The 16,943-nt window shown below is 40.4% G+C and overlaps 1 long non-coding RNA gene across 6 annotated transcripts in view; it reads right to left on the reverse strand.

Moving 5' to 3' along the window:
• LOC123276936 (uncharacterized) overlaps nt 1–13,974 on the reverse strand; it is a 163,201-nt gene extending 149,227 nt beyond the window's left edge. For 5 of the 6 annotated variants that reach the window (XR_011494125.1, XR_011494122.1, XR_011494124.1 and 2 more), the window contains exons 1-4: nt 13,827–13,966; nt 12,216–12,420; nt 11,607–11,662; nt 1,521–1,618 (exon numbers count right to left, since the gene is read on the reverse strand). This is a non-coding gene — a long non-coding RNA (uncharacterized lncRNA). Of the gene's footprint in view, nt 1–1,520; nt 1,619–11,606; nt 11,663–12,215; nt 12,421–12,567; nt 12,740–13,826 lie in introns of all 6 variants that reach the window. The other variant, XR_011494126.1, reaches the window with a different exon arrangement.
• Nucleotides 13,975–16,943: the final 2,969 nt, after the last annotated feature.

Here is a 16,943-nt window from a genome sequence, read left to right on the forward strand (position 1 = left end):
GGTCTTTTGGAATATATCCTCTTGAGATGCTTTCTTTTGGAACCCAGCCACCACTTTGAGAGATGCCCAAGTCACATGAAGAGGCCACATGCAGGCCCTCCAGTTGGCAGCCCCGAATAAGATAACAGCCAGCATCCTCAGCAAACACAGAAATGAACCATCTTGACATCCAGCACAATAGAGGCAAAGAGGATTTCAGCCCAAGCTGACATCTGACTGTACTTCCTAGGAGACCCCAAGCAAGAACTGCCCAGCGAATCCCAGCCAATCCACAGAACAATAAGAGACAAGAATAAGTTACTGTTTCAAGCTACTCGACTTTGTTGTGGTTTGTTATACAGCAATAGATAACTTTTTTCATCCTTACACGAGACACAAAGAATATCGAAAGTTTGAAGATTCATAATGCCACCCAGAATGCATGTATATTTTTTACGTATTTTTTTCCTTTTAAAGGTCACTTTCTTATTCATTAGCCTTGCAATTGGAATTTCAATTGACCTTGATCAGAAATCCTAAGAAATGCTTAAGCAAATATTTTAAGCACTATCATATTTTGAGTACTAGTTCAGGATAAAGTGGTATTGATGTGACAAGAATAATGGATGCGTAATTAGAAGATGGAGTTTAAGTCCTAGTTCTGTCATTTATTACTGTGTGGCCTACAACAAGTTATTTAACATTTCTGCTTCCTAGTTTCCAATGCTATAATGTAATCGAAGGTATTTAGTGATGCATGACAAAACACAGACATTCAGTGAATTTCCATTTCTTTCCTTCCTATGAAAGTCCTGTACTCATAAGTGCAACCATATCAGAGCCTATCATACTGCTTCCTAAAACTAAATATTTTTATTATGTATCAAAGGTTTCCCTTGATAACTATTTCATAAGCTTCCATAGTGTTGCCTTTACTAGTGTGATCTGCCTCACTTTTCCTGTGGGATAGTTTACTTAATAGATTTTGGGGACTCATCCTGTTGCTGGATTCTTACAAAGACTCTTTTGTGATAACCTTCTTTGGTTTTCAAGGACATGACCCCGTTTCTCGAGTGTGGTTCCCTACTGTAGCATAAATGTTAACAAGTTAAATGCATATCACATAAGAATTTTAATTGTTCATCATATGTTTATGTATTGAAATATAGAGTCGAATTGATATAATTGGTAACATTACCCATTTGCTTTGATTTGAGATGTCAAGTGATTGAAAAAATTTTTAATTCAGAATTGAATTACCTTGCTTATTTGAATTTATCATTTTTGCGTAATTAGGATGAACTAATTTTTTTTATTACTCTTATGATAGATTACAACCTTGTGAGATTTCAGTTGTACATTTTTGTTAGTCACGTTGTGGGTACACCACTTCCCCCTCTGTGCCCTCCCCCCACCCCCCGTTTTCCCTGGTAACCACCGATCAGATCTCCTTATCAATATACTAACTTCCACCTATGAGTGAAGTCATATAGAGTTAGGATGAACTAATTTAATTTGCAGTTATCCTTAAATGACTTAACTGATGTCTGCTGAGGTGCTCAAGGCCACAGGATTATGGAGTCATGCTGAACATCACTCTGTCTCTTAGGGTTGGAAGTACAAGTCCACCTTGTGAAGCCTGGAGACAGAAGTTACAAGCTTGATTTTTTCTCCATTAATGTTTTTTTTCTGTTTTGTCCCCCTCACCTCACTCTAGGCTGCATCATGTTTCCCAGAAGGACCACATATTGCATTTGGAGGTGGTCCTCCTTTTCCAACTTTGTTCTGATTTTATGTCATTTTTACTTGGTGTTGAGCTCACATCTCAGTTCTGCAAAGGAAAGCTGGTTATTTATCTGGTAACTTGTGGTTGGAATCCCCAAGAGAGTGCTCTTTATAGAGACTGAGGGTCCTTTAGCAAATATTGCTTTTTGATGATGCATTTTAATAAGCCTTTTAAAAATCTGGATACCAGACTACCGGCTAGGGTACCTGGAAGCAATAATTTTAAAATAGTGCTTTTCAAACTGTCGCTCCTGACCCACTAGTGGACTATGAAATAATTCTAGAGGGTGTGACAAGCACTTAAAAAACAATGAAACAAAATGGAATAGATAATATTAGAGTGTATTACACGTAAAAAGGTAAGAAGAGTTTCATAAAATTTTTATATTCTTTTGGTGTGTGTGCGTATATACTGATTTATGATAAAACATAATTTATAGATTTATTTTGTGAGTTGCCATCAAAAGAATTTGAAAGTCACTGCCATGGATTTAAAGTTATCTGAAACACAGTTTTGTAATATAGCAGTTTGAAATGAAGCCCCAACAATATATGTAACAAAAAAAAGTGTAGATAGGTTTTAGCTGCAAATTTTAAAGGGATTGGCAAGTTACTTTTCCTGAGAAGTCTAGCCCTGGGATGACTGGGTATTTTCCAAAGGGCCAGGAACCAGTTATCCCAATAAACGGTAGGGGCCTAAATGCTCTCTCCCTGGGAGGCTCTGAGGTAACGTTCCTCATCTCACTTGTAATGCTGCTGTTGCCCTGCTGCAGTGGCTGTTGGAAGTACTGCGTCTTCCCTAAGCAGATCAGAAGGACCCAGTTTTCCCAAAGTCTTGGTCTGCCAGAAAGATGGCATTGCACTTCTTCCCGATTTGTGGGACCTGCACCCAGCTTGGAGAGCTGGGAAACTCCAGCCCTTAACTCCCCTCTTTGCTAGGGAACCACGTTTTCCTTCCCACTGGGTCCTTGGAAGATGGGAAGCAGCAGTAAGGTTACTTGTGTTTTATCCACACCATGTGAGTCTGTGTTTTTGTGTGAAGGCTGACTCATGTGGAGGAAAGTTCTATGCCTAGAATTATAAAATTAACGCTAATCAGAGTAATGTAGCATCCCACTTCCAATCTGCTAATGAGCTTTGGGGAGAGATGGCACATCTTCCTGCAGCTGATGGATGCCCCTTTTAGAGGATCTACAACATCCTCCCCAGGTCTTCACTCAGCTGGGCTAACACACTTCAGAACAAAAGAATCCTCAGGGCAGGATGGGACCCCTTGCTTTTTGGTTCTTGTCCCTTGAATCAGTCTACTCTCTCTGCCACTAAAATGGCTGCCTACTAAACTCATCAGAGGAATCTGCCATACTGTGTCACTTAAACTTTTTCCATCTGCTTATGGTTTTTACTTGTTTTTCATAGAAAGCCCTGACCTAAATCTCTACTCTTCTTTTATAATGCTTTCATTTTGACCTTACTACTGCTGAAAGTCAACCAAACTCATTCATCACTGTCCCTCCCCCCAATCTTCATGAACAGTATCCTGTTATCCAGGTTTTTAACATACACTCAAGAGATTGTCAACAAAAATGGACTAAATCTTTACATGGAACTTCTTTACCCCCACATGGGACATTTTCAAGAATAGGAGCTTTCAGATGAATTAACAATGTAGATAAATTTGTTACCAACACTAGAATCTCATTCTAAAATATTTTCTACAGCTCAAAACATGGCATAAGGCAGATTCCTATTTAAGAGAAAGGGCCTTCTTTTAAGTTGTCTTGAAGATTCTGAGACTGTCCTTAAGAGCAGTGCTATGAGAGGATATGAGGCACAATCTCAGTCACCCCAAGAGTTAATTTAAACGGAGAAAGTGAGATGGTTTCCGAAAACATTGGAATTGATTTTTCCCTGAGTCTCTCCATAGTTGTAGATTCTGATAATCACAGAATATAGAGAAGGAAGAAACTTGGTGTTCCTTCTAACTGCCTCATCTCACAAACCAAGAAATTGAGGATCAGAGACATGAGGTCATTAAAGTCATCCAGTTACTTAGTTGCTTACTTCGACTAGGGTGGTTTCAGAAAGGATGCAGAAAAGTACAAGTATTTGAGAGCTACTTAGGGACTGTATTAATCAACACTGTAATAATCAGCTCTGTGTCCTTGGGTGCTGCGACAGCTGGGGGTCCACTGCTGCAGCTGAGAAATAAAGTGTGAGGAAGAAACAAAAACTGAGGGAGTCCATCACCACTAGACCTGCCTTATAAGAAATGTCAAAAAGAGCTCTCCTGTCTGAAATGAAAAGGCAAAGGATACAAAGCTTTAAACAAGTTGATAAATAGATAAAATCAGAAAACTGCAACTCTGTATCAGAACATGGTAGTAAACAATTATGATGCAAAGGTTAAAGGGAAAGAAAGCATTAAAAATAACATTAACCATTCCAATTTGGTAACAAATTCACAATACAGAAAGAAATAATTTTGACAACAAAAATAGCAAGGTAAGAAGAAAAGGACAGAACTTGCCTAGTCAAATGAAGCAAAAATGCTATCAGCAGAAAAAGAACTATCTCATCTGTGAGACCTTTTATACAAACCTCATGGTAACCACAAAACAAAAATTAAGGCAGAGTCACGAAACATAAAAAAAGAGGAAATTGAAAAACACACCACCAAAAACCGTCAAGCTGAAATTGTAGTGAGAAACACAAGGAAAAAGAAACAAAGGAAATATAGAGCAACCATAAAACAAAAGATAAAATGGCAATAGTAAGTCCCTATATATCCATAATCATCCTAAATGTAAATGGATTGAATGCACCAATGAAAAGACAGAGAGGCTGGACAGGTTAAGAAAAAGACCCAAAAATGTGCTGCCTCCAGGAGACCCATCTCAGCTCTAAAGAAAAACATAGGCTCAGAGTGAAGGGGTGGAAGATGATACTCCAACCAAATGACAACCAAAAGAAAGTGAGTGTAGCCATAATTCTATCAGACGAAATAGACTGCAAGCCAAAAAAGACAAGAGACAAAGATGGGCATTATATAATGATAAAGGGGATAATCCATCAAGAAGACATAACATTTATTAATATATATGCACCTAACGTAGAAGCACCAAAGTCTATAAAACAACTATTAACAGATCTAAAGGGAGAAACTGACAGCAACACCATAAGAGTAGGGAACTTTAATAACCCACTTACATCAACGGATAGGTCTTCTAGAGAGAAAAATCAACAAAGAGACGTTGATCTTAAATGAAACACTAGACCAGATGAATTGAACAGATACATATATAATATTCAATCCAAAAGCAGCAGGATATACATTTTCTCTCCAGTACACATGAAACATTCTCAAAGATACACTGTTTGTTGGGAAACAAAACAACTCCCAATAAACTTAAGAAGACTGAAAAGATATCAAGCATCTTTTCCAACCACAATGGTATGAAACTAGAAATCAACCACAAGGAGAAAGCTGGAAAAGTCACAAATAGGTGGAGCCTAAACAACGTGCTATTCATTAACTATTGGAACAACAACAAAATTAAAGGAGAAATGGAAAAATATCTGGAGACAAATGAAAAGGAAAATACAGTGTACCAAAATCTATTGGATACAGCAAAAGCAGTACTAAGAGGGAAGTTCCTAGCAACACAGGCCTACCTTGAGAAACAGGAAAAATCTCAAATAAACAATCTAACAATACATCCAAAAGAATCAGAAAAGAAGAAAAATGAAGTGCCCAAACTCAGGAGAACAAAGGAACTACTAGAAATCAGAGCTGAAATAAATGACATGGAGAGTAAAAAGAAAATAGAAAAGATCAGCGAAACTAAGAGCTACTTCTTTGAAAATATAAACAAAATTGACAAACCTTTAGGTAGAATAAGACAAAAAGAGAGAAGCCTCAAATAAAATCAGAAAGAGAAGAAATCACAAGCAATATAACAGAAATACAAAGGATTACAACAGTATTCTTTATCAATGTTATAAACTACATTAACAAAATGAAGAATAAAAATCACATGATCATCTCAACAGATGCAGAGAAAGCATTTGACAAGATTCACCACATATTTATGATAATAACTCTCAATAAAATAATTATAGAAGGAAAGTACCTCAACATAATAAAGGCCATATATGACAAACCAACAGCTAACATTATACTCAATGGTGTAAACTGATAGCTATCCCTCTAAGAGCAGGAACAAGACAAGGATGCCCACGCTCACTTCTTAGTCCTAGCCAGAGCAATCAAATAAAAAAAATAAATAAAACATATTCAAACTGGAAAGGAAGAAGTAAAACTGTCACTACTTGTGGATGATGAGATTTTACATATAGAAAACGCTAAAGAATCCATCAAAAAACTAAAAACAAACGAGCAGAAATAAAAAATCAAGAATACAATCCTATTTACAATCACAACAAAAAGAATTAAGTGGGTAGGAATAAATTTAACCAATGAGGTGAAAGACCTATACACTGAAGACTATAAGACATTGTTGAAAGAAATTAAAGAAGACATAAAGAAATAGAAGGATATTCTGTGCTCATGGATTAGAAGAATTAACATAGTGAAAAAGTCCATATTACCTAAAGCAATCTACAGATTCAATGTAATCCCTATCAAAACCCCAATGACATTTTTCACAGAAATAGAAAGAAGAATTCTAAAATTTATTGGAAACAAAAGTCCCCAAAGAGCCACAGCACTCCAGAGAAAAAAGAACAAAGCTGGAGGCATCACATTCCCTAATTTCAAAGTATACTACAAAGCTGTATTAATCAAAACAGCACGATACTGGCAGAAAAGCAGACACAGATCAATGGAACAGAATTGATAGCCAAGAAATAAACCCATACATTTAGGAACAGCCAATTTTCAACAAAGGAGCTAAGAACATACAATGGAGAAGGGAAAGTCTCTTCAATAAACACTGTTGGGAAAACGGACAGCCGCACACAAAAGAATGAAAGCAGACCATTATCTTACACCATGCACAAAAATTAACTCAAAATGGATGAAACACTTGAATGTAAGACCTGAAACCATAAAACTCCAAAGAAGAAAACGTAGGCAGTAAGCTCTTTGCTATCATTCTTAGCAGTATCTTTTTGAATATGTCTCCTCAGGAAAGGGAAACAAAAGAAAAAATAAGCTAATGGGACTACATCAAACTAAAAAGCGTCTGTATGGCAAAGGAAACATCAATAAAATGAAAAGACAACCTAGCAACTGGAAGAAGATATCTGCAAATCATTTATCCAATAAGGGGTTGCTATCCAAAATATATGAAGAACTCAACAACAAAAGAACAAACTTAGTCAAGAAATGGTCAGAGGATTCGAACAGACATTTTCCCAAAGATATACAGATGGCCAACAGGCACATGAAAAGATGTTCAACATCACTAATAATTAGAGAAATACAAATCAAAACCACAATGAGATATCACCTCATGCCCATCAGAATGGCTATTATTAAAAAGACAAGAAATAAGAAGTGTTGGAGAGGGGCCAGTGCCATGGCCGAGTGGTTAAGTTCGTGTGCGCTACTCACTTCAGCAGCCCAGGGTTTTGCCGGTTTGGATCCTGGGCCTGGACACGGCACCACTCATCAAGTCATGCTGAGGTGGCATCCCACACAGCACAGCCAGAAGGACATACAACTAGAATATACAACTATGTACTGGGAGGGTTTGGGGAGAACAAGAAGGAAAATAAGATAGACAACAGATGTTAGCTCAGGTGCCAATCTTTACAAAGAAAACAGAAGTGTTGGAGAGGATGTGGAGAAAAGGGAGCCCTCATACACTGCTGGTGGGAATGTAAATTGGTGCAGCCACTGTGGAAAACAGTACAGAGATTCCTCAGAAACTTAAAAATAGAATGACCAGGCATGACATCAGCTTCACGGCGGAGTGAGCTCTTCCCTTAGACTCTCCTCCCTAAGAAACAATGAAAAGGACATTCATAAACCAACAGAGGACAGGCACACAACACAAAAGACATCTGAGAGACCCATGCAGCCACATGTCTGAAGGTGGACGTGCTGGACCCCCCCAGGAGGAAGGAGGAGGAAGTAAGGGGATCTCCTCTCCCTCCCCAGCAATGACCCAGGGCACAGGACCATGCACAGCTCTGAGAAAAGAGGGGCCTGGGGGGAGACTCTGTGGGAAAGCCTTCGCTCTCCAAGTTCCCTCACATCCCATAGGAAAGCTCCACAGAGGAGGCTAAGCTATTGTGGGGTTGTCTTCATGAAGGCAGCACGCCAGGAGGACAGACAGCGAGGGCAAACAGAGAACACCCACGGGATGGCACATGCAAAAGAAGTGCCCCTCCCCCTGCTGGGCTCACAAGCTCAGCCAGTCAGCCAGAGCAAGGGACCCCGTCTAGAGTGCCCATGCGTACATTAGCAAAGCAGCAGCTACAAGCAGGCAATCGCAGATGGGTCCTGTCAGCATAGTTTCCAAGGGACAAGCACAGACACCAGGGATCACAGCAGGCTCAGAATACACGGCTCCTGAACCTCCTCCATTGGCGGCAGGTGAAATCTGCAACCAGATACTATCTATGTGAAGGCACAAACCAACCCCATCAAATAGTATGAAGAAATATATTAATAGTCCAGACCAGAAGGAAAATGAAAAGCACCTAGAAATCAATCCTGAAGGCACACAAATTTACAATGTAAATGACAGAGAATTCAAAATAGCTAACATTAAAAAACTCAACGAGTTACAAGAAAATTCAGATAGTTCAATTAAATCAGGAATAAAATTAATAAACAGAGGGAATACTTCACAAAAGAGATTGACCCTATAAAGAGAAACCAATCAGAAATGTTGGAGATGAAAAACACAATGAGGTATAGAAAAATCTGGACACACTGAATTACAGAGCTGACGTTATGGAAGACGGAATTAGCAATCTGGAGGACCGAAATATAGAAAGGCTTCAGATGGAGGAGGAGAGAGAATTAAGACTAAAAAGAAATGAAGAAATTCTCTGAGAAATATCTGATTCAATTAGGAAATGCAACATAAAAACTATGGGTATTATAGAGGGAGAAGGGAGGGAGAAAGGAGCAGAAAGTCTGTTCAAACCTGGGAAAGGAGCTGGAATAACAAGTAAAAGACGCTAACAGAACTTCTGATTACATCCATGTAAAAAGACCTACTCCAAGGCATAGAGTAGTAAAACTGGCAAAAGTCAGTGACAAAGAAGAAATATTTTTAAAGGCAGCAAGGCAGAAGAAAATAACTTACAAAGACCATATCAAACTTTCAGGAGATTTCTCAGCAGAATCTTTACAGGCTACGAGAAGGTAGAATGAGATATTCAAAATTCTGAAAGACAAAAACCTTCAGCCGAGAATACTCTATCCAGGGAAAAATATCCTACAGATATGGTGGAGAAATAAAAACTTTCCCACATAAACAAAAGCTGAGGTAGTTCATCGCCACAAGACACCCCAAACAGGAAATGCTCAAGAAGACCTTCATACCTGAAAAAGAAAAAAAAGAGTTCACAAAGCCTTGAGCAAGGAGATAAATAGGCAGCCAAAGTCAGAAAATTGCAGCTCTCTACCAGAAGAGGTTAGCAAAAACTTAATTATGACATGAAAGATAAAGGGAAGGAAAACATCAAAAATAACTATACTCTTGTGATTTTAACCACAAAATCACAACACAAAACAGAATGTGTTATGACCAACAAATCAGAGGAAGAGGAAAGGGATGGAACTGGCTTAGACCAAGGAAATAAGAGGCTATCAGAAAATGGTATATCTCATCTACGAGATTTTTTATACAAACCTGATGGTAACCACTAAAGAAATAATCAGAACAGAGACACAAATGATACCAAAAAAAGAAAACTGAGGGGCTGTCCCAGTGGCATAATGGTTAAGTTCGCATGCTCTGCTTCAGCCACCCAGGGTTTGCAGCTTCAGGTCCCAGGCACAGACCTATGCATCTCTCATCAAGCCCTGCTGTGCTGGCATCCCACATACAAAAAACAGAGGAAGATTGTTGCTGAGCTAACATCTGTGGCAATCTCCCTCAAGCTAAAAGAGAGGAAGATTGCTTACAGATGTTAGCTCAGGGCCAGTCTTCCTCACACACAAAAGAGAGAAAACTGAGAAAACCATCATAGAGAACTACCAAACTGAACTGGCAGTCCAAAATACACAAGACGAGAAACAAGGGAAATACAGAGCTGGAAAACAAGTGATAAAATGGCAGCATTAAGCCCTTATATATAAATAATCACTCTAAATGTAAATGGATTGAATTCTCCAATCAAAAGACAGAGTGGTGGGATGGATTGGAAAACAAGACTCATCAATATGCTGACTCCAGGAAACACTCTTAGCTCTAAAGACAAACACAGGCTCAGAGTGAAGGGATGGAAGATGATACTCTGAGCTAATGGCAAACAAAAGAAAGCAGTTATTGCAATACTTATATCAGACACAGTAGACCTCAAGATAAAAAAGGCAACGAGGGACAAAGAGGGGCAGTATATAATGGTAAAAGGGACACTCCAACAAGAAGACATAACACTTATAAATATACGTGTACCCAACAAAGGAGTACCAAAGTACATAAAGCAACTATTAACAGACCTAAAAAGAGATATTAACAACAACACAATAATAGCAGGGGGCCCCAATAGTCTACTTACATCGATGGATAGATCATCCAGACATAAAGTTAACAAGGAAATAGTGGAATTAAATGAAAAACTAGACAAGATGGACTTAATAGATATATATGGAACATTCTGTCCAAAAATAGCAGAATACACATTCTTCTCAAGTGCACATGGAGCATTCAAAGGACAGACCATATGTTTCGAAACAAGATAGGCCTCAATAAATTTAAGAAGATTGGAATCACATCAAGCATCTTTTCTGACCAAAATGCTATGAGACTAGAAATCAGCTACAGGAAAAAAGCTGGGAAAGTGACAAATATGTGGACACTAAACAACGTGCTACTGAACAACCAATGGATCATTCAAGAAATTAAAAGAGAAATCAAAAAATATCTGGAGACAAATGAAAATGAAAATACACCACACCAACTCATATGGGATGCAGAAAAAAGTGGTCCTATGAGGGAAATTCATAGCAATATAGGCCCAGCTTAAAAAACAAGAAAGATCTCAAATAAGCAATCTTAAAATACAGTTAGAAAATGAAGAACCAACAAAGCCCAAAGTCAGCCGAAGGAGGGAAATAATAAAAATCAGAGCAGAAATAAATGAAATTGAAACCAAAAAAGAAAAAAGAACAGTAGAAAAGATCAGTGAAACAAAGAGCTGGTTCTTTGAGAAGATATGCAAAATTGACAAACCCTTAGCCTGACTCTCTAAGAAAACAAGAGAGAAGGCTCAAATAAATAAAATTAGAAATGAAAGAGGAGAAATTACAACAGATACCACAGAAATATAAAGGATTATAAGAGAATACTATGAAAAACTATATAGCAACAAACTGGACAATCTAGAAGAAACAGATAAATTCTAAGACTCATACAACTTCCCAAAAGTGAATCAAGAAGAAACAGAAAATGTGAATAGCCCAATCACAAGTAAAGAGATTGAAACAGGTAGCTTAGTGGGAAACTACTTACCCTGACAAGGTTACCCACTCAAAGCTAACAGCCAACATCACAATTAATAGTAAAACACGGTGTATTTTTCCTCAAGACTGACTTGATTTCTACTATTTCTACTTCTCCTTTTCCTTTAATGCATGGATCCTGCTAAACCTTATAAATCCATTACAATATAAAGTGGGGAATGAATAAAGAGCTCACCTGAGGGATGTTCACTTTCTGTGGCTCCTGGGCGAGTACAGAGGACTGTGGTTCAGCTGAGGGGACAGAAAGAAGACAGGGGTCCTGAGATTTAGCTGCCTTACAGCTCTTAGATTCACCTCCTCAAATCTCAGCACCCCAGTTGGGGATCATCCTCCCCATAGGCACAGGGCCCTCTGGGCTTTGAAAAGGCACAAGAAGGATCATGGACAGGCAGCAACACCTGTCTTTGTGTGATTCTGAAATGACCACGGAGCTGAAATCTGCATTTTTTTACTGAGTGAACATAAACTTTACTCGATTGATTTAACAATAACGCATGCGTCCCTCTGAATAACAGAAAGAAATAAAAACAACCGATCCGTTGAATTAAAGTACGCCAAACGACAAGACACTATTCCTTCATTAAAGTTAACTTAGCAGAAAAATACTCAGTATGCATCATTTATCTATTTTTCTCAGTAATATTATTTAACCCCTGGTATACACAATCCACGGAAAGCCTAGTAAAAGAGATGGGAGGATTTAAGGCAGGAATTTTTAATTGTTCATTTCAGCTGGGAAGTATTTCTCAAAAGGCCCTTTTGATAGATGCTTTTGGTAACTTACCTGTGAGAGAGTGAACTGTCACAAACTGCGTTTCCCTGGACAAGTCACTGAAATTTTCAGGCCCAATGTCTTTAAATCTTTCAAAAGAGTTAGAAGTAGGTGACCTTGGAAAACTCTTCACAGATCATCATTCTTGGATCCTGTGACATCAGGATAACGTCACTAATGTCACATGTGGTGGTGGACATGTGTGACAGCAGCGCATCTGTAAATAGCGGGGGCCATTTAAGGGGACTGGAGACAGAACTTCCTCCCTCTGCCTGGTTGTCCCTTACCCCCAGACCTTGCCCTCACGGCTCTCCAACAAAGCAGCCTTTCCTGAGCAGCCTGCCCCTGGGCCACCCCAGCTCACCTGTACTTCCCAGGGACGGCCCAAATGCCCCACTGTCACACAGTGTGGTGGCTCCTGAAGGTGGCATCATCATCAAGTCTGGTTCATTCTGGGCAGGAGGACCAAGACCTGCTTCTGATCTTGCAAATCTAGCATCTGCTCCTTTCTGGGCTCTGGTCTCTGCTCTGAAGCTCTGGAGAGAGGTCTAAGGTCAGAGGGGCGCTCTCTTCCAGGTACGACTCCCTCACAGAGGCCCCCTGCTTCCTGCCTCACAAGGGCTGGTTTGTTTCAAGGCAACTGGGACATGGATCTGAGAAATAAATTCATCTTAGGGGCAAAAAGCCTGACTCTTGGAATTCATTATAACATTAGACTTCAAGGACAGAAAGCCTGACAATGCAGAGGGGGCCAGGCACCTCTGTCTGACCCAAGGGACCTGAAGAGACACTAGAAATCCCAGGATACATGTGACACACGGTGGGATTCCATCCACATCCTTTCCTTTACATCCCTGGGGACGCAGGGACAGGCCATGTTCCTAAGTGCTGTGAAGGCTGTAATGCCAGTCTTGGGCAGGTGTGACATCAGACAAAGCCTGAGACTGAAGCGAAGCACACCTGCCCTCGAATCCAAATTCCCTGGCTGGGAGCTCCTGACTCGAGCACATTGGGCCACCGACCCGAGCCTCGGTTTCTGGTGAAGTGGTTGTCAGGGTCCATTAAACTATCCAGTAAAAAAACAAAGCGTCCTCTAACTATAACAGCAGTTGTCACTTACTTAAGGCTTCCTACCTGGCACTTGTCTAAAATAGTGATCTATGTTTCCAAACGTCGCCGTGAAACAATCATTATTAATATTTATAGATGAGAACCCTGACTCTCGCCCAGGTTCCTTCTGTCGCCCCTGCTTACAGGTGACAGAGCTGGCACTGACCGGGCCTGTAGTGCTCCAGAGCTCGGCTCCACCGCAGACCCACGGTCACCGTCCGCCTGATAAACGCACTCCTCCCTCCCGCACCCACCGCCGCCGACACGGGCTTCTCTCCGGGCGGGCTGCAGGCAGGCTGGTCACACGATCCTCGGGCATCCCGGACCGCCCCGAACACCTGCGCCCCCCGGCAGCCCGAGGGCCGGGGTCTCCCCCATCGGCCTTACCCGCTCTGACGGCCCGCCCGGGTTTATACACCGCCGCGGGGGGCGACGAGGTCCCAGACACTTCCTGCTCCCATCCCCAAGCACAGGCACACCCTTCCCAGCTAGTCCCTCGCCCTCGGTGCGCACCCTGCATTTTCCGAGCACACCCCAAAGTTCCCCAACGGTTCTCCGGAGTCCTGAGAAGACAAACGAGGAGGCTACGGCTGCACATGCGCAGAAGGAGCGTGGCGTGCCCTTCCCAGAGTCCAGGCGGTGAACCTCACCTATTTAAAACTACATTTCCCATAGGCCTCTGCGTCTACATTTCAAGTCACTCTTGGCCTTTCCGCGAAAGCGGGATCACGATGTTCTTAAACCTTTTCTGCCCAGGGTCCTCTGAGCCCAAAGAGGTTAAGGGTTAAGCCTGAACTCTGCTGTCAAATGCAAAGGGTAGTCCGCTATTGGCTCCCGATTAAAATAGCATTTTTTTTCATAAGTCACTTGGAGGTAAGTGGGGAAATTTGAATACGGATTGGATACGGAAAATATTAAAATATCGTTACTTAAATGGTGTGAAAAAAATTTGGAGTTATGTAGGAAAATTGACTTTGTAAAAAGAAAAAGACATGACGACTGAAGTAGTTAAATTACATAGCTGTAAAATTATAATTTTACAATTTTTCAACCTGGGACCTCCACCCTGTTCCTTTACAGCCGCCGGACCCACCAACCCCTGAGCTCCATCCTGGCGCGCCTGGGGCCCAGTGTGCAGATTCTACTGAGGGTCTGCACAGGTGCTCCAGGGGTGGATGTTTATAGGAAATCTGTTGGGTCTTATACATTAACAGTGCTTCTTGCTGAATTCTCTTATTGTTTCATAAATACTTGTGTTAAATATCTTGGATTTCCATGCACATAACGACAAGTTTGCTTGCTTTTTGCTGACGTTTATAATTCTTTGTCATTCTTTAGCAAATTACACATAAAAGCACAAGAATGCTGGTTAAACTATATTAAATCAATCATAATAGACTTTAACATAAATATCACAAAGGAGAGAAAGTGGTCACAACATATGTCATTTAACAAACATTTATTGAAAACTGACTGTACAATCGACATCATTCTAGGTGCTGGGATAGCAACATCAAATAAAAGAGAGTAAATTCCCTACCCCCATGGAGTTTATGATCAGGGTTGTTGTGGGGCCTATTAGTCAGGGTCCCCTCAAGAAACAGGTGTGAGTTGTCAAGAAACCATGGGACACTTGAGGAGAGTCTAATAAATAGGGCTCTAAAAATGTGGGTAGGGTTAGGGAAGCATCCTGTAACTAGTGTTGGTAGAGAGTTATTATCACCCCCAGGGCTGTAGTGAGAGTAGGTAACATTATCAGAACTTAGCACAAAAGGCCACCCTTATGAGAGCTGTGGTCTTAGGAAGAGAAACATTGTGAATGCCCATTACATGGCTCAGCACGGAGAGCCAAAGGAATAAATACCCAACACCTCACTTGTTCTCTTCCCTCTGATATCCTATCCTCTGTTAAGCATTTATAAACCCCATTCAATACCTATTCTTAGAATTCCATCCACATATGTCTCTTCTAGACCTTGTTGTCACCAATTTTCCAGTCTTATTCTTGTTTAGCCCCCTACTACCTGTCAACTCACTGAGCTACTGGACATAAATCAGTATAAATCGAAACTCAAGTACATGTCAGTTCTTCACAAAGTGAACTAAATATACCTCAAACTCTACCCACTGGGAAGATTTTTTTCACCACACGTTTCAGAACCACCCCAAGTGAGACTGTAATTGTAGCAGCCATAATTTCCAATGATGCCACCATACACTGTAAACCCAGTTTGAAGGAAAGTTGATGGGTATGTGGCCACAGGTCTCCCTTGGGGACTTTTGGGGAATGTTTAATTGTATATTCTTGTGACCAAGTTATGAGGAATTTTGTCAAAGGGACCCAGCCTTCCCTTTAGTCAAAGCCTCCTGTCTATAAAGTAGGATATATCAAGGATTTAGAAAGAGAATCTAAATCCCTGTTGTGGTGATTTGTGTTCATTTTCTGCCCACAAGATCCAGAATTTCACATGTATATAGATATATATCTCAAGAAGCATCTTAGTAGAATACCCATCTATTTCATTTCAATGAACTTCATGATCAAAGAGCCACCACCACTGATCCCTTCATGTCACCACAAAAGATGGCTGCACATGAGAAACACTCTAAGAGTTTTAAAAAAACATTTGTCAGTATCCCATTAGAGAAAATACATATTTCATTGCTTTGAAATGCAACACGGGCTGCTCCTGAGTCCACAGGGAGTATACTCATATTGACTAATTTGAGCCTATCCAAACATAATTCATCCTTCCTAATCTAATATGGTAAGGATCCACCCCCTTATGTGCTACCTAGTTTCTGCGTTATTGGGCAAGATCTTGAGTTCCTTTTGTGTTTTTGGTTTTTTAATTTCTGGATTTCTTGCAATTTTACTCTGAACATAGCTGGTTTTTTATTCCCATTATGGGCCTGGAGCCAGTAAGGAAGTTCGGACAGGGCCTGAGGATAGTGTGTATCTCCTTCAGGGGTAACTTATACTAGGATCACCCCTTAGGATTTGAAGAGAGAGAGAGAAGTGAGAGAGACACTGTCAGAATCCAGTTACTCTTCACTTTTTTTTCTAAGCTCCTCAAAGCAGTGACTTTTAGTATACCTTAAAGGCCTTAAAATTGCAGAGAGTGTGGCAGGTACAACAAACTTGAACTGTCTAATAAGCCTCAAAGCTGTGCAGAGGCAAGTGTGCACCTGCCAGGCAAAGTGCACAGAGTTTAGAATATCTGTTCCGACCAAGTAGTAGTATATGTTTGACCATATCCTTCTCCTCTGATAATAACTTTGGGCTTCCTAGATGCTCGGTAAATCCATGTAAGTGAAGGAATACAATTTCTTCACCTTAATCTTGACCTCACACTGAGTCCATCCTAGCAGTAACTGGGGGAGGTGTACTTACCTGGCATTCACCCTCATATGGGTAGTGATCATTTTATAAAATATTGAGGAACATAATGCCCCTCTTGAAGATATTCTTGTATTCAAACCTTATCTGAGTGAGTAATTGAGGCAATCTATTGAGAGCCCCAGTATATTGGATCACTCTTCAAACTGTTCAGACACCTCCATCTGGGAACTGTTTCTCTCTATGCCTGTCAATATTAGATTAGTTTTATCTTTTTAGGGTTTCATGCA

Source organism: Equus asinus, chromosome 14 (assembly GCF_041296235.1).
Source record: "Equus asinus isolate D_3611 breed Donkey chromosome 14, EquAss-T2T_v2, whole genome shotgun sequence".
NCBI classification, from domain to species: Eukaryota; Metazoa; Chordata; class Mammalia; order Perissodactyla; family Equidae; genus Equus; species Equus asinus.